Raw genomic sequence first — 18,550 nt, 5'->3', positions numbered from 1 at the left:
GCAAAAAGTTCAAATCAGGATTGTGGAGCCCAAAGCATAATTTAAAAAAACAAACATTCATAAAACAAATAAATACAAAACAGAGTCATGTGATATTTATTTCTACTAAGGGTGCTACATACATTATTGTTTATTATTATAATTATTATAATAGTTTTTTAAGTATGGTGGCTTGCGATAGATACACAGTGCTATACTAATGCAATTAAATGGAGCACCAACAAAGAAATCTATTTATTATGAACATTCGTCGTGGTATTTTCTAGGCTTTTGAAGAGGAGCTATCATCTGCTGAATCAGGCTGACAAAATGGAAAAGGAGTTGCAGGGACTACGCAATTCCTCAAGTTAAGAACAAGTCTGTATCCCTTGCCCCTTCTCTCTCTAATGAATCAAATTCATCAATGCATTAGCGATGGCATGGTGAACATGGTTAGCCTGACAAGTTTCCTCCTAAACATATTAGTTAATGATGATTCCGAGGTTTTTAATTGCAAACGCACCAGCCCACCATAATTGAGTCATCATTTGCATAGCCGGTCATCAGCAGAAAATTAATTCTTTTTATTTTTGCATATGTGATTTAGGGAGGCCACGATTGGATTACTTTAGCGGATCCTGGGATTCTGCTGACCTCCGAGTGTTGCGGGGTCTCCGTGGTAACTGGAGGCTTCCGTAGCGCCCGGGGAGGCAAACCTGGAAGTGGTGATGACGGAAGGATTTGTAAACACTGCGTGCAGTCTTTAATCGCTTGCAGGTTTATAATTGTGCAGAGCTGTATATCTAATAAGAGAGTTGATAGTTTTGCTGACAAACCCTAAAGTGTGTGCATGAATTAGCTGTAAGAGGTAGAATATTGAATTACCGAGGTGACTACATGCAGAGGAAAAGCCTAATGCGTTTGATTAGCGTGCCAAGCATCAACACGCGGCTCAAGGGACTCTCCAAATGCGCGCAGACTCACACACACGGCATCCAAGCAGACACACACACACACACGCACAGCATCCAAGCAGACACACATTCAAACACATAAATCATAAATACACCAAGACAAAAGGTGATGCCATTTGGCTCCAGCTTTGCAGGTCCGGATAGAGTGGTCAGTGCGGAGGAGGACAATAGGAGTGGGCGGCCCAGGGCAGACCCTCAGCAGCCTCTGGAGACTTTGCATTCAAAGAAACTATTCCTGGAGAACTGGAGGCGCCAACAGCCTCAGTGCACATCAAGAGTGGTGCTGCTCAGGAGTTTCTGTCCTACTAGTTTCCTAATGAAATATAATAATGCACATACTGTATTCCCCACCATCTCGCACATTCTCCTCTCTGTATGGACACATGAAGAGAGAGGAAGGGTGGTGGAGAAGCGTATTTGAAAGCAAAAACTGGATTCCCCCATGGGGATCCTGCATAAAGAAAGGAAAGAAATGGAGAGGAGAGGACGGATGGGGGAGTAGTCGGGCGGGGGGCTTTGACAATGGAAGCAGAGCTAGTCAGTGAACAAAAAGACAAGGAATGAATATTAATAATATTCAGTATTGGAAAATAGCTACAATGGACAAAGCTGCATTCCTCATCACACTTGATAACTCTTATGAGCCCTTTTCCTCCAAACTGGCCAGGTTACAGGATGCTAAGGGTAATAACAGGATCCACCAGAATGAAATGAAGAGAATGGAATAAGTCGTTTGGAATAATAACTGTTTTACAGCAACAAATTAAATTCTCATATTACATCAGCCAATGAGACCAGCATTGCCTCGACACTGTATGTGCAGATGTAAAAGGCAAGCTGTATATGAATAATTAGATACCATACGGATGTGCCCTCATAAATGGGAGGGCACATGGAGACTTCAGCATCCTCCCACATTCCAGGAACGTGCATGTTCGATGAATTGAAACTGTCCGATGAGAAGTGAATGTGTAGTTTGTTGTGTCTTGCGATTGGCTGGTCACCAGTCCAGGGTATACCCGCCTCTGCCACAAAGTCAACTGGGTTGAAGCTCACTGGTTGCCTGAATGAGTACAAACGCTACAGAAAATGAATACTTCCAAAGATGTAAAGGTGAACAGCAGCAAGGATAGTGAGAAGCGTTGTACTTACCAATGAAACTATCAGTGAATTAATAGTCTGCACATGAGTACTTTGGAATGAAAAACAACAGCAGTATTACTTAAAAGCAGTTGAGGGACAATAATACATAAATAGAGAAAAACTAGATAGAGCACTTTTGTACAGTGCATGTGAGCAGATGTGAATAAAAACAGCAAGGCAGTGCGCTTGCAAATGACAAGTTAATTTAAATCAGCAATATGAAACATATCGTGTGTGCAGATGGCATGGTCCGAATAATTAATTGTCGATGAGAACTGCTAAATAAAAAGTGAAAATCTTGATATAGTGCTCCATATTTAACACTCCAGCATCAGGAACACTCCAAGCATATGTAATATTTATAAAAAACAAATAATAACAATCAAAAAGAGAAAAAAATGTAAGCCTGTGAGTACTACTATATTATCTGTCTACATGTCTTGCTCCACTGTTTGTGTTCAAATATCTGTTTCTTCTAAAACTGTACTGTACAGAATTGTTCAGTTTTGCCCAACAGCTCTACATTATTGAAGTGAGTTGAGTTCACTGCCACCATACTGTCCTAAGTTTGCTCTCACACATGACAGCTCCTATCTCAAAACTTGTATGTCAAGTCAGTCGCATCTTAAGGTGCAAGAAGACTTTCCACTGCAATGCGATGTGGATTGAGCATTCTGAACTGCGCTGTGGTCGCCAGACCACGCCACTGCTGCTGCCGAGAGGTGGCTCTAATGTGCATTTGCGGCTACAGAAAATGGTGCTTTTGCAGGTGCACACAACGCCATCCTACATCTGGCTGGCAGTAAGACAGAGCATGTATGAGCTCCGCGGCTACACGGCGGATGAGCGTGCACTCACATTTGAGGTTTGTGCTCTCACTTAGAAGAGTGTGTGGTCGTTTCCCACAGTAATTACGGCGGTGACTCTGTGTGTCTGTCTATGATCTGTGTGGTACCTGTCAGAGGGAAGCCGGCAGAGCACATGCTTTATACGCCTTGTAATTGCTACTGCTAATTTACTGTGCAGTGGTCTAATGAGTGGGGAGGGTGAGGGGCTGAGGTGTGTAATGGATGTTAGAGCGATCCAGATACAAAGATAGATTTTATCGTATATATAGAGCAGGAGGGAGAGGGGGAGCCCTGCAAAGTGGTGTGTGTGTGTTCAGCAAGCATGTTACACTTATCTTTATTGTTCTACTAAGGCAAAAAAACTCTTTTTCTTTCGATTTCTTTTCCATATGCATCCCCCTCAGCCAGCACATTAGACACGCTTTTTGTTATGTTGATTAATGATAAAAGCAAAAACCATAAATAATGTAGATTATTTATTCCATTCATTCAAATGCTAATTAGGGCTAGAAGCAGCTACCTCAGAGAGCGATAGGCCCTTTATTATTATATATTTTTTGTCTTCTTCTTTCTTCATCTGTTCCAGTACAGCTAGATAGGCCAAGTGACGGAGGCCCATATTAATGTCATTCACACTTTGAAGCACCAACGCTATCTTGTGATGGGGACACATCCAGCCTTCATTTTCCCCTAATGAGGTCGCGATAGAGGCCAGTGGTTTTCGGCACACGCGCACACACATGCGGGCACATTGGGTTTTTTCCTTTAGTCTGTGCGCTCTCGATGAACGCAGGATTGACAAGGTCCTCTTTGATTGATGCGCCGCGGTCCGTCCACATGTTCTACACCTCAGTCATTTAATTATGTTTCCTAAGCATCATTAAGTACCATTATTTTCGATCATATTCTAATGAGAGAGGTGGCCGGTCGCAGGACAAGCTAATTGGTGATTAATGTTGTGTATCAGTGAAAGACAACGCAAGATTGCTCATTTAATGACACAACGCTGTATTTAAGTGCTGAATATGGGAAAACGCAAACAAAGAAATTGAGACTTATCGGGATCGTGTCACATCCTCTGAATCTTCCTCCCATCCAATCACACACCCACCACCTTGCATTACTTTGAATTGTTGACCTCTTAGCCGCATTATGCACACTTATCGCGATAATGCCCAAAAACATAACTCAGCTGCTCCTCCAGATTATCCACTAATAACTAACTCAGTATTGATGCAGTGCGTCACAGCTACGCTCAAACACGAGAGCGTGCGCAAACACCGACACAAACATCTTCATGCGGTATTGATGTGGCGCGCGGCTGTAGGTGTTTCCATTTAAGGCAGTGCTTCTCAAATAGTGGGGCGCGCCCCCCTTGGGGGGCGCGGTGCTATTCCTGGGGGGGCGCGTGTGACCCTGGGGAACAGGCTTTTTTTTTGGCAGTACTAGAATAAAGTGTAATTGCGCGTTTACTACAGCAGGGGGCAGTGGCGCTCTCATTGTTACTTCTGTCACGTTTGCGACAGTGCAACATTTTACGATTTACAAGACAAGTTAGGATAGTCACGGTGGGGAGGGGGGGCGCGAATAGTTTTCTTCTTGCTAGGGGGGGGGCGTAACAGAAAATAATTGAGAAGCACTGATTTAAGGTCAGTCGATCGCCTTAAGTATGTAATGTAAGGAGGGGGGTCCGTAAACATGTCAAATTAGCAGTAATGAATGGGCAGGCGCCAGCAGGGGGAAGTGTCAGGGTGCAGGCTCAGGACAATATATTAGCCTGAGTTATCCTAGTGTGGCCCTCTCTAACACACACTGCGGCCATGCAGACACAGCGTGTAACCAGAGGGACCCATTCAGCGGTCACACTCTATGCTTTAATGGGGCCGCATGCCTGATTGGTGTCCTAAGACAAAAGTTCACTTGACAACAGAACGTTAGCAGGTGGGTGGTTCAAAACACTTAAAGAGCAAAGTTAAAAGATTGAGCGATACAACTAGGAGGTGGACAGAAACAAGAGACCTCCACCAAGGATTGTAATAGCTAAATGGGTTTAAAACATGCACAATTTCTTTTGGATAAAATGTGAGAAGATTCCACTCAACCAATTTTAATCACCAACTGTTTTGATGATTTCTCCCCATAAATTTTAAACGTCCGCTTTAGCTGCCCTTTTTTTTTATAAAAATGTTTCGAGATGCGAGTGACGGGTTTTTCAAGATACAAACCGTTACAATACAAACCATTGCTCAAAGATTTGGGATACAAGCACTGTGAACTCTATTCAGCTCACTTCACAAACAGCACCGTTTTGACAACTCGTGAACAATTCTTCAAAAAAGAGGCCTCCAGCTCTTATGCTGCTCCCGGTTAAAGCTTACTATGAAAATAAATAAAAAACAAAGACCATTCCCGCATATTTAAAACAACCGCATAGCGTTACCGCAATAAAGGCTTTTCAGCCTAATGCTCACAAACAAAGCAAAATGTCAAAGACAAAAATAAGCAATGGTGTTCCGCCCTGAAATGGTCCGCGGGCACAACAGACTAACAAATAGCAATGGCATTGCACCCTGAATTTGTCATAGGGCTAGACAAACATCCATTCACACTCACCTGCAGACAGTTTAAAGTGACAAACGAATCACTCTTGCATGTTTTTCAAATGTGTAAGGAAACCTGAAGAAAATCTACAGAAGTACAGGAAAACTATGCAAATTCCACACAGCAAAGTAGGAGCCCAGATCTGAACCCTCAGTTTCCATACTCTGAGGCAGATGTGCTGACTAGTCGTCCGTCATGCTCCTTTTAATGTTTTATATTCTAAGTTAATTATAGTATAGTATGTATAGTATAATTATACTATGTTTTTACAAAGTACATATAGTGCTCTTTTTATCGTTACACAAACAAATTAAAATAATGTTTTAGGGAGGACTGAAACAGATTAATGGCATTTCCCTTTACTTCCTTTTACTTAAACTGTGTATTCAAAGTTTACGGAACAAATTAACTGTGGCCGCTATATGTGTAGACGGCGCAGCTTCACTCGACTATAAAAATCTTTTATTTTTGTACGAGTGCAAGCCCTGTTTTGCTCATTTGGGAATTTGACAGGTACAGTGGGGCAAAAAAGTATTTAGTCAGCCAACAATTGTGCAAGTTCTCCCGCTTACAAGATGAGAGATGCCTGTAATTTTCATCATAGATACACTTCATCGATGAGAGACAAAAGGAAAAAAAAACGGAAAATCGCATTGTCTGATTTTTAAGGAATTTATTTGTGAATTATGGTGGAAAATAAGTATTTGGTCAATAACAAAAGTTCATATTGATACTTTGTTATATACTCTTTGTCGGCGATTACAGAGGTCAAACGTCTTCACAAGGTTTTCACTCACCCTTGCTGGTATTTTGGCCCATTCCTCCTAAAATTCAGGAGACGTAGTCCTTTACTTGGCAGAGGAAGAAACTGATTTCTGGAGTCCATGAGATCAAAGTGCGCAGTCCATTAATGTAGAATTTCGTGCAGACTTTCATGGGCAGACAATGTGAAATTGGCCTTGGATATTTCAGAGCTGTTAAGTCGGCACTTGGAGATTACCGTGCGCCTGACCATTTGACCAAATGAAAAACAATATCGACAAGGTATTTATGGCCAATGTTCTGCTTCAGGCCTGTCGGCAAAGCCAGACGACTGCCAAACAACTCCAGAATAACTGAAGAATGGCATGTTCCGTCCATAGATTAGAGATTTCAAAATGATAAAAAAGCACTGATCAATCCATCCCTGAACTTCCCCACCCCCGGGGATCGATAAAGTTTCAATCAAAATCAAACCTAAATTTGTTCAATGGCCCGGGTTGTCCAATACTTCCAAGTTTCCATCACAACATTGTTTTGTTTTTTTCACCCCCAAATATAATATACTGTAATCGTTAGAGCAAATGAATTGCTAGTAGAATATTAAAAGATCACTTGGTTTGCGAAAGATGATGTAAAATGTTGAGACTTTTATTGTGGCAGGGAGAATACTATGAGTTCTATGATGAGTTTTGCTCTGGTACTCCTCTGTTTAGAATCTGGTCGTTTCACGTATTCATGCTGCAATGTCTACATAAGTGTATAAAGGCCCATTTCCAGCAACCATCCCTCCAGTATTCTAATGGTCCATTGTGTTTGCTAATTGTGTCAGAAGGCTAATGGATGATTAGAAACCCCTTCAAAACCCTTGTGCAATTAATTTATTAGTTTTTTTTTTAAATTGTCTGGGTATACATGGTTAGTTCTCTGGGAGTAAAGTCCAGTTCTTCTCTTTCGAATCAATGGCCGTATTTCACTGTTTACAATATTCCAGGCATACTGGACGGATAAAATAAACAACTTGACTGTGCTGTCGTTATGTTTTGAGTGGTTGCGGCTACTTCCTGTTTGTGACATGTTGACACACCCATTCAGTCTCTTCCCTTAACAAGTAGTTTCAAGAACAGCTGTTAGCAATAACCTGGCAGAATATCATTGCAACACAATACTTTTTAATCCCAGATTCCCACGCCGTCCGTAATTTATGACAGGTCGTCATTAAAAAACAGACCCTGCTCGTTACCCCATTGCTTCCACAAGGTGGCACTCATTATTTCCTACTTTAAATTATTTACTCCCCTAATTTACCATATTTCTTGCAGAGATACCACATGTGATCGGCCTTTAATTTTGTATCGGGGTCCTTTGGTGGCCTGGGCGCCTGCTCATGACACCACTCTAAACTGTGTGTCAAGTGTGGGTAAAGGTGGCCCATATATTTTGTGTACTCCCAAACCTTGAAGATTACAGCACTGGCATCCTGGGGCAAGGCAAGCAAATCCATGGTCACTTCAACAGCGAAAAGAGAAAATCAATTCCTATATTGGTATTTTTATCTGGATTTGCTCCCAACTCAAATGGGTTTTTGGTCATTTGGTGGAGGTAATAAACACACACTCACGATTACCTCCCTACTCTTGGATCGACTCAGGTAGAAATCCGGCTTGATACATCAAAAGCCCATGACAGGAGTTTGTACACCCACAAAAACAACAAATAAACAAACCCACAGCGAGGATAACTTCCTTGGCCAAGGTAAAAATAAAGAAAAATAACTGACCGCTATATGGCTAAGAAGGTAGAGAAAGCAAACCTAGGTATTTATTTTTTCTTGTTCGTGTTGAAACAGGAAAAGGACCTCTAGTTTAATAAACCATGAATCCTTTCACAGAGTTTGTATGTTATTCTTCGGCGAAACAGATATGTGGGGAAGGAATGAGAGAGCGAGGGAAAGAGTAACAGAAAGCAGCGGGGGTGGGGTGGAGGAGAGATATGTATGTCGCAACCATCTGAATGTGCTTTTCCCTCTCTCTCCATTGCACACACATCATTTCCAGGCTGTATGTTAGTTTTGGGTTGAAAAGTGAGGGGTGGAAGTGGAGAGAGTGTGGGGTGGGGTAGTGGTGGGGGGGTTACACATCCTTCTTGGTCCAGCCTGGGAGCGAACAAGCATAAATGAGAAGTAAAAGATCCACTTCCCATCTGCAAATGATTAAACCTCTCTCCTCTTCCACTCCACTTTTGACACTTTGACACACCAAAATTGCTCTGTAACATATTTGCTGCACAATTGGCTTCACCACAACAGTGCTTGTGTACATCTTCAGCGTGAATCCCTGCGCGATGCATACTTAACCAAAAGGCGGCTCCGATTTGGAGGATTCCTTTGACCCTTGCATCCATGGAGGAAATGGTGATAAATAAACATGTACACAAGTGTCTGTGTAAGTTGTCTCTTTGGCCCCCTCACTCCCACTCACCCCTCGCTTTCCCTCGCCTTCCTGTAACAAAGGTTACATTGATCATGTTTCTAAAAGAGGCTCTGTATTTCCACGCAGCTCGGCCTGTGATATGTTTTTCTTGGCAACTCGGACTTCTACTTTTGTCATTCACTCAGCATATTTTAACAAATTAGAAACATTAGAAACCAGGATCGCCACGATGTTTTGGTTTAGGTTTGAAACTCTTACGGTCCCCACAATTATATTTCAAAACACGGCTGGATTGTTTGACAGCTGAGCGGAACAAAACCCTAAAACAACTTTTTCATGAGAACCACATGGAGTTGCAATTAGAACTCAGTGTGATGATGACAATGTGTGTTCGCGCCGGTTCATTTGCTTTCGTGTGCAAAGTGACGCAGCGTCCAGGTTGGAGGTCAATGCGCACGTACGCCGCTCACCTTTTTAAATGTGCATGTGTGTGTCGTCCAGCGCGCGTGTGTGCGTGTGTGTGTGTGTGTGTGTGTGTGTGTGTGTGTGTGTGTGTGTGTGTGTGTGTGTGTGTGTGTGTGCGCAAGGGACAAAGGGACACAGTGCTCCACATAACATTACAGATGGCTGTTGTGAGTGGTTGTGACAGTGAAAGCGGGTGAGTTCCCACTCCATGCAGATGTACTCTGAGTGACCTTACAAAGTAAAACAGCCCCCCCTCTTGCGTCTCCCTCTCACTCTGGCACACACTGTCAATTCTCACTCAGCCCTTGCGGGCCACTAAAACTTGTTTCCTGAGCCAGGAATACATCAAGGGCCAGGAATATATAAGCAGTGAGCCGAGGAGATGCATAGCAAGGGTCCAGGAAAGCAAAACTTGGACTAAATAAATATTGGACTGAAGGATTAGTAGCATTTGCCACCTATAAAAGCAAGACAAGTATGCCAGCCTGCGTTAACGATCACATGATCCGACTTTACCTCCATTGTCTCTTTTTTTTTTGTACACCAAAAACATTTCATCACATTTACTTTGTGGATTGAAACAGGCAAAGTAGAAATAACTTCCCTTTGCTTAACAATCGTCTCCTTCCTTTTACTGACTATATAAATGATCGGGTGGGGAAAGGAGGATAAAAGGGCAAGCATTGGTAATTGATGCGGGTTAGCAACCAACCTCAACACATAAAAATGATATTAAAGCTTCAAATTGGGTGAATTTCTGATGACTTGATAACCCAACATGTATTGGACATCAAAGATGGGGTAACCTAGTTAAAACTTTAGTATTTCAATGGAATAATCATTGACAGCCAGCCATTAACTTTTGTAATGAAGATTTTTGTGGCCTGTATCAGGCTTTCATATACAAAGACTGATGATGACTCACCACAGGACACTCTTTGGCTTTGTTTCCATTACATAGTTATATTTAATACGTATGTCGTGGTTTCTATTTTTTAAATAAAGTAAAATGCATGTCATACTCCTTACAAAGTGGAACCTCTAAAGTTATTAAATTCATAACAGAACCAAAACTTAACATGGGAAAACATACCTCTAAAGTCAAGTAAAAACAAAACTGACATGCCTCAGCTCAGACCGTCGGCGGACCAACTCTGTGTGCTTTGCTTTTGTGGTTGTTCTGTTAAAATTTTATTTTGAAAATCCAAACAAATCAGCGGTGGATCAATTCTTATTATGTGGATGCATGCATAAATGCATAAAACATGTTTCGTAATCCTAAGGAAGATGTTTTTTATATTGTTTTATACTAGTGTTTATGTATGTAATTGATGATTATTTATTAAATGGCTAGTATATGCAACTGGTGTGAGCCAATGTTCTGTGACCTGTGGGGCAGTTATAACTGCGCCCCATGAACTCTGCCTGACGACAAGTTGTTGCGCAATTATGACATGAAAATAAATCTGAGCAATTCCGTTGGATCGTTCCATCACAATCTTAGATAAATGGGGTCTGTGAAATCTCAGAACAATGTAGGAATTCTAAAAGCTGTGATAGTGTAGTCTAATTTTCCAAGTATGTTGGAGTCGGTTCCTGGCATTTTTTTTTCATATGAAAGGCCACTTTCAATGAAATTTATTACGCTTCCCTCCTAAATGTTTGTCGTAAATCTTGCCAAATGAATGAATAAAATTAATCTGGAATGCTATTAATGAAGCTTGAGTCAAAAGGGAAAAGTCCCCAGCTTTCTGAATGAAACGTTTTTACAAAAAGCCCTGCTGACTTCTGTCTTTTCGTTTGGAAAAACAAATGTATTTTCAAGGGCTTCCGTTCTGCAGCATTCCTCTCTGCTTTCTCTGATGTTCAAGCTGATTTTGATTTTCACTTTTGCTTGCTCATTCTTTTTTCGTCTTCCTTTGAGCCAGTGGTAGATTGTGAAACAACAAGAATGTGTTTTAATCTCGTGTGGTCTGAGCCGGCACATTTGCTTTCAATTTGATTTGATTTTGGAAAAGACATCCATGGGAGAGTGAATGATGGCTGCATGATGGTTCACATGTAAAATCTTGAACCAAGGCCAGGTCATGTAGTCCCTGTTGTACAGAGGCTTTCTGCTTTATTTCTTTCACGTCCACTCCTCTTCTGGTTCTGTCCAAACAAAGTCACCTGGCTGTGTATTGTGGGAGATTGTAAAGTTTTCATTGAGCCCATGTGGAAGTGATTTAGCCGTAATCTCCAGTAATTGTGACTGTAACACAGAAACAGGCTGGAACACATGGGCCTCCTATTTTTCTTCAGGGTCACGACAGGCTTATCTCAATATTTAGCGTTTTGCCTGATTGAGTTATCATATCACATTTGCTGTTAAGAGCTGAGTGATGTCAACAAATGTAACCAGAGAGCATGAAATGTTGCTTTAAATCAGGTTGCCGTTTGAAGGGAGCGCACACAGCCATGTCAGTACGTCCCCAGTGAGTCTCAACTTTTTAAAATGCATGATATTTAAGGCCGCTGTGGAGATGTTTGACTAAAATACTTGTGAAAAAAAGCCTTCACCATTAGTCTGTGACCTATCCTAGATTTCAACTCAGTGTTACCCCTGACACGCACACACGCACGGACAGAAAAGGGACACTCTGCTGAGGTGCAAATGGTTTGTCTCTACGCATCAATGAAGCAACATTGCTCCCTCACCTTCTCTCTACCCTGCCTGCTCCTTCTTGACTCTGTCCATCAAAACTCCACCTCAGTCACCTCTGTCTCCTTATAGCGTTGTCTTTCCCTCACTTTAACAGCGGTTCATCATGGGCAGGGCAAAGGGGTTGTAGGATTTCAAAAGAAGAAATAAATATGCTGTTGGAGTTAAGCAGAAACGGTCGTAATAAAAACACCTTTTTAGGAGTCCTTGTGAGTCAAATTGTTTGCTATGAGGTTTCCAAGGCTGACCGCATTGCTATTTTTTATTCTTTTTAATATTTATATGATTCCGCTTGGGGACATAATACGTAAATATAATATTAGTTTTCAATGCTATGCGGATGACACCCAATTATATATGCCGTTATCGATGACAGATCCGCGGGATTGTTGTAATCTTGAGAAGTGCCTTGCGGAGATCAAGCAATGGATGTCTCTCAACTTCCTTCGTCTTAACCCAGATAAAACTGAGATGTTGATAATTGGTCCAACTCGTTATCAACACTTATTCAAGGAAACCGCTATAACTATAGATAACCGTACTATCACTCAAAGCGATACTGTAACTAATCTCGGGGTAATATTTGACCAAACTCTCTCCTTTCAAAAGCACATTAAGAATATAACCAGAAATGTGTTTTTTCACCTTCGTAATATTGCAAAGATTCGTCCGATCCTCTCGACCGGTGATGCGGAAACTATTATACATGCGTTCGTCACGTCGCGCCTGGACTACTGTAATGTACTATTTTCGGGTCTTCCTAAGTCCCGCATCAAAAGTCTACAGTTAGTACAAAATGCCGCTGCAAGGCTGCTCTCTCGGACAAGAAAATTTGATCACATTACCCCAATACTAGCCAACTTACATTGGCTCCCGGTCCATTTAAGATGTGACTTCAAGGTTCTTCTATTAACCTATAAATCGCTGCATGGCTTAGCGCCTTCATATCTCGTCGACCTAGTTGTTCCTTATGTTCCGTCTCGTAACCTTCGTTCGCAAAACGCTACCCTTTTAGCGACACCGAGGGCTAAGAAAATGTCTGCAGGCTCTAGAGCATTTTCTATTCGGGCTCCAGAGCTTTGGAATGCCCTACCAATGGATATTAGGACTGCTACCTCAGTAGAAACATTTAAGACACGTTTAAAGACACATTTCTATGACATGGCCTTTAACTAACCTGTAGTGGCCGATTCGGCTGGAGTTTGTTTTCTCTCCCTCTCCACCCCCTCCCTCCCCCCTCCCCGGCCGGGGAGGTGGTTAGGTTGCACCCATGCTGACAGCGGCTATCTGGATTCTCGTGGGCCAATTCAGAAAAGGGGAACTGCAGCTCAACCTCCTCGAAGAGCACTGCCAGGACAATTGAGGGCTCCTTCGGCAGCCCTCTGCTGTGACATGGACATCCACTTTTTATTTAATTGATTTTTATGTTGTATCATTTGCGCCCTCTCTGCATCCATTTCAACCTGGTGATCCTGAAAGGGGGATCCTTCCATCTGTGGTCCCTTCTCAAGGTTTCTCATTTTCCCCTGCTAGGGGTTTTTAAGTTTTTCCTTGCCCTTTTGGGAGCTTAAGATCAGGGGATGCTTTGAGAATAATTGTCAATTTCTGTCTATGTGAAGCCCTTTGAGACTGCTTGTGATTTGGGGCTATACAAATAAACTTGACTTGACTTGACTTGACTATTTTAGTCACCAAACCCTGTTTATCAAAGGGATACATTCCAGAGCCACATATAAAGGTAAAAGAGCCACACATATGTAAGACTACCACATACTGTATGCGGAATTAGCAGCATCTGTAAAGCACATTTTTTAATTGTACAAGCTGGGAAATAAAAGGTTCAAACTGATATCCTTTTGTGTTACAGTAACACTCCATTATGAAGAAGCCATGCTACCCATGTAGCAGCCGTTTACAGTGCACGTTATGTGGAGTGCACAGTGAGCGGCCGTGGTTTTGTTCAGAGACTCTGAGAGGGGATGGATTAGTGAAGTGAGACTATATTCAAGTTTTGCTAGCAGTTGTAAAACTGCAAACACAAAAAGCAGCAACATATACTGTACATTTATAGGTGTTGCTGCAACTTCTTTGCTGTTTAGCACTCCAAATTGCCCGTAAGTGTGATTGTGAGTGTAAATGGCTATTTGTCTATGTGTGCCCTGCGATTAGCTGGCGACCAATACAAGGTGTACCCCGCCTAACGCCCAAAAGACTGTTGGGAGAGGCTCCAGCTTGCCCGCGACCTTTGTGAGGATGATGAGTGAATGAACGACGTGCATTCTGTCTGCTCTGCGGGAACATCTACTCTTATTGGAGCTTATGATATTCTGCGATATCTGACTCTTTTATGGCTCCTAATTTTGCCGTAACTCTTCCATTAGAGATCAGTGCTAGCTGGTATGTTGCAGCACAACTTGGTACTGCACTCAAGGCGTGCAACTCCAAATTCTGTCACTGCCTGTCACTTTTGACAGGGGATACATTCCATGATCCCCTTCAGTCAGTGAATTCCCATGAAATAGAAGTAATTTACACACAACTTTAACTTTTGGACCCTTACTCTTAGTAGATTGACGCCTGTGCGCTGATATAAAAATTCTACAGTGTAAAGTGCTTTGTTCGAGCCTTTCTGGCTGTTCCGGCACACAACGTTGCCTCGCCCCAGACTCATTTGACTGTTAACAGCTCAATGTAAAAAAACGTCATTTTTTTGGCCAGGACAATACTTTAGTTTTGCATATTTGTGAATTTTTGCCTCACTGCGAGTTCCTGCCGCACCCCCAAGTGCATCTGCAAATTGTTTACAAAAAGTAGACTAGATATTAGACTCCATCAGAGCAGATATAACTAGTGGCGGAGCTGGTGAGAAACCCCATCAAGTCTGTGTTTATAATGTCAAACTCGAGTGCACTGTGCACCGACCACCCTGATTTTGATGCAAATGAGGGATGCCCCTAGGATTGGAAGGGAAAAGGCTACCGTAATTTTCGGACTATAAGTCGCGTTTTATTTCATAGTTTGGGTGGGGGTGCGATTTATAATAAGGAGTGACTTATATGTGTTTTCTTTCAAAGATTTTCAAAAATGTTAAAAAAAAAAAAAAGTGAAACCGCAATCAACGAACCGCGATGTAGCAAGGGATTACTGTAATTTGAATTTCAAGTGACGTCAGCAGCGCGACGCGGCATGGTGCGGCGGTTGTTTACATAAAGGACAAAGATTGATCACGGGATGACGAAGATGACGAAGGGCCCCACGTACTACCGGCATCATTAGCGGCTTTGTTTCTAAGTGACACGGCGGACGAAGAGTTTGAAGGATTTAAGGATTTGGAGTGACACAGAGGGTTTGAAAAACTATTATGGCTTTTACCCACGCCCGGTCCTACTCTAAGGAGCTCTCTTTCACCACCGTGGATTAAAGTCAGGGGCCGGCGCTCGGCCGGGTGGCTGTCCAGGGACGGTGGATGGGGCTCGGACATGGCTTTTACGCACGCCTGGTTCTACTCTAGGGAGCTCGCTTTCACCTCCGTGGATGGAAATTGACGGCCGGCGCTCGGCCGGGTGGCTGTCCGGGGACGGTAGATGGGGCTTGGTCATGGCTTTTACGCATGCCCGGTCCCATTCTATGGATCTCTCTTCCACTTCCGTGGCTGGAAGTCCACGCCGCCACACGCCTGGAAGTTTATTTTGTTAAATAAAGAGCCGTTTACCAAACCCACATCTTTCCTTGTACTTTGTTAAGGCTACAATATAGTTATATACTAGATCTGTGGAATAACGACGAGGCTGACGTCAGGGCTCACGCGCGGCGTTGTTGACAAAGGACAAGGAATTTGATCGATGGATTTAATAATTTAGAGTGCAAAGATGGTTTGATAATATTATTGCTTATATAATAGTTATTTGATTTCTAATTTATATATCGTTATGTGGGCCTGTGGAATATTTTGAAGTGCAAGCGCCGTCAGCGGCGCGCACCCATTGTTGACAAAGGACGATCGATGGATTTAATGAATTGGATTGACACAGATGGTTTTATTAACGTGTTATTTATGTAATAGTTTTTTGAATAACTCTGAATTTTACGTCAGGGCCGTTCTCAGCTCTTCGTTTGTGTTTATGTCACGCTAGCATACCTAGCGTTTAGCCTGTTGTTGCTCGTTCATGACTGTTCTTGGTGTTGGATTTTGTCGAATAAATTGCCCCCCAAAATGCGACTTATACTCCGGAGCGACTTTTATATGTTTTTTTTTTCACTTTTTGGGGCATTTTATGGCTGATGCGACTTGTACTCCGGAGCGACTTATGGTCCAAAAATGACGGTACTTCCGTCCCACGATAATGTACAAAACCGCAAATGTCAGGCTATGCCCAATCCTACAGGTGCAAAGGCTAGCAAAAAAAGAAAACTCTACCCATGCGCACAGTTTGCACTTTGTGTTAGATTTGTGCTGGGAAGGAAAATAGGGGCTTGAAAATGCAAAATACATGAACACATTGAACATCTTTTCTGCAATATAGCAAGAGCAAAACGATGATGTCACTGTATTCCATTTCAAATTGTCATTTACATTATATTTCTATTAACAAACGTGATGTGATATCATAACTGCCTTTGGTGAGAGGTGGCGACACCTGGGAAAATAGCCAGTAAAATACTGCAGGGATCACAGGTTATGGAGCTCAAATACTTAATGCCACTGTTCTTCAACAGTGCATCATGTCTTCCATTTTTTCATGAGCCCTGTGGCCCCCACACGTTCTCTCACATGTGCTGATGAATGCGTAATCTTGTTGCATAGCGTGCAGTCATCCTTGTCCATGTTTGATAATGACTCTTTTGATTCTTCCATTCCAGTGCTGTGGCGAATGACAAGGACATGGAGCTTGAAGCCATGCAGTTATCATATAGAACACATCAAGTGCGAAGCCACAAAGCCTACAAGTGATTAAAACCTGTCAACTCAGGGTTACTTCATCACAATCATTAGTCTTTTCTTGTCCTACCTTCTGGCTGTAAAAACCCACAGAGCCTTACACCTCCCTGCGTGTTAATAATATTCACTCTGCCTCTGATACATTAGCCAGTGAATGATAGGGCAAAGCCCCGGCCTAATTGCTTTCTTCTTGTAAAGTCTCAATTCATTTTTGCTGAGGAGACACGGCGATGTGTGCCTGTGCGCATACACACACAAAAACGCACACAGACATGCGCACATACACATTGACACACACACACACACAATACATGCACATGTGCAGTCTTCTGGCCTCCCCCCACCATCCCATGCATCCTCAGCCCCATCCATCATAAAACAGCATTGGGGAAGGTGGGGCTACGTGTGTGTAAGTGTAAGTGTGCGTGAGATTGGTGTGTGTATGCGTGCCTGTGTGTGTGTGTGCGCTGCGTAAGTGCGCGTGTGCGCGTGTGTGTGTGTGTGTGTGTGTGCGTGCATGCGTATGTGTGCGTGTGTGCGTGTGTGTGTTGGCTGGAAAAAGAAAAAGAGAAAGAAGCTGAGAGCAGAGGAGCTCTGATTAACGACACAGAGAAGGGGTCCCAGTGGAGCATGGCTGGGGAGGGGGGGGGGGTGGGGGGCAAAACTATCTATGGCCAGTTGAGAGAGTAAGAGAAAGAGAGAGGGAGGGGGGGTAGCAAGGATGGGAGGGAATCTGTTTTCTTTTCATATGTTTCATTAAGGGAATTCGCACTCGCATGAAACTTGTCGTATCCATCATTCCATTCATCACTAGTGCAGTAAGGCCTCTCCTCTCTTACCTGCACTATCGTCATTCTGTATTTGACACACACACGTCTGATGAAATCCTCTCCTCTACCCTGCCTTATGATTGCGGCGGAGTGGCAGGCCCGAGGCTTGTGTCTATAGTTTTGTCAGCAGAGGAAAGAGTGTTGCCAGAGCGTGGGCCATCACCTCTCCCTGATTGCACATGAGAGTAAAGGTAATGGAGGTGTAATAGCGCCTTAAGTACCCTGCTCTCACTGACACTGCCTGTATAGCATTACCCCTTTAAACTAGATGTGCGAATGAGAGGATGTGGGCATTGGCATATGTCCATGTTAAATTTGGGTGTGTGTTTGTGTGTGTGTGCGTGTGTGTGTTTGCGTGTGTGTGTGTGTGTGTGCGTGCGTGCGTGCGTGCGTGCGTGCGTGCGTACACGCGTGCATGCGTGCGTGCGTGTGTCTACTGTGCAGTGAATCAGAAAAGACTTTCCATGCCTGTGTGTGTTTGAGCGCACACATGCGTGTGTAAGTGCGTGTGAGTGTCTGTGCTCCAAGACATTTGACGGAGGTTTGTTTTGTTTTCCCAGCGGGTCGCCTGAGCGGCGGCGATCAAAGAGAAAGATGGAGGTTAACTGACCAGACCTGAGAAGCTCCACAGAGGGACCTGAGGGACTCGCCTCTGTTAGCCCAGGTAGCAATCATCTGACACACACGCACAATCAGCACAGCAAGGGAGGATGACCCAGGGGAGTTTGAAGATCTGTTCGGTCCAAACTAACTTTGTCATTTCATTCATAAAGCCATAGCCCTTCACACAGGACACGCGCACCACAAAATAAATTTGTCGCATCTCCTGCCGCAAAAAAAATGTTCGCAATTCCGATAAAGTAAGTATGAATTTGATTT

At 43.0% G+C, this 18,550-nt stretch overlaps 1 long non-coding RNA gene across 1 annotated transcript; it reads right to left on the bottom strand.

Moving 5' to 3' along the window:
* Positions 1-3: 3 nt before the first annotated feature.
* Positions 4-17,122, bottom strand: LOC133158054 (uncharacterized). Its single transcript, XR_009715125.1, has 4 exons — positions 16,912-17,122; positions 2,106-2,145; positions 1,813-2,016; positions 4-695 (listed from the first exon to the last, which is right to left on the bottom strand). It is a non-coding gene; the product is annotated as an uncharacterized LOC133158054 (long non-coding RNA).
* Between the last annotated feature and the right edge of the window lie 1,428 nt (positions 17,123-18,550).

This window comes from Syngnathus typhle, linkage group LG1 (assembly GCF_033458585.1).
Source record: "Syngnathus typhle isolate RoL2023-S1 ecotype Sweden linkage group LG1, RoL_Styp_1.0, whole genome shotgun sequence".
Taxonomy (NCBI): Eukaryota; Metazoa; Chordata; class Actinopteri; order Syngnathiformes; family Syngnathidae; genus Syngnathus; species Syngnathus typhle.
The sequence above is the reverse complement of the archived record's forward strand: the minus strand, read 5'-3'. Positions and strand labels throughout refer to the sequence as shown.